Consider the following 424-nt stretch of genomic DNA (forward strand, 5'->3'; position numbering starts at 1 on the left):
ACATAGGACCTCCAAGACAGAAAGCTGGGAAGTTGAGTTGTATTATTCATTAGTGAGTTGATAGGGTGAATTATACATTGATAGAATTATGTATTAATAATTATGAATCATAATAAGTAAATAACGGGACTGTTTTAATAGTGTCTGGGCTCCGGCTAGCTTCCTAGTTCGGCTAAAACCCCAGCGTCCAGGCGATCCCCAGATGCAAGTACTAGCTGTTCTAGCGCAAGGTAGAGCAAGTCTCCACCGTCACGCCTCCACCGACCCCTAGAGGGCGCAGCGTCACCCGAGGCTCCGCCCGAAGCGAGGCGGGGCCTGAGCGCGCTGTACGCAGGCGCAGAGAGAGTCTTGGGCGTCCGCAGCTGCTCACTGGTTCATGTCTGCAGTGGGGCGGGGCTGGGCTGCGAGGATGGCGTACGCAGGC

The sequence above is a fragment of the Eschrichtius robustus genome, chromosome 19 (genome assembly GCF_028021215.1).
Source record: "Eschrichtius robustus isolate mEscRob2 chromosome 19, mEscRob2.pri, whole genome shotgun sequence".
NCBI classification, from domain to species: domain Eukaryota; kingdom Metazoa; phylum Chordata; class Mammalia; order Artiodactyla; family Eschrichtiidae; genus Eschrichtius; species Eschrichtius robustus.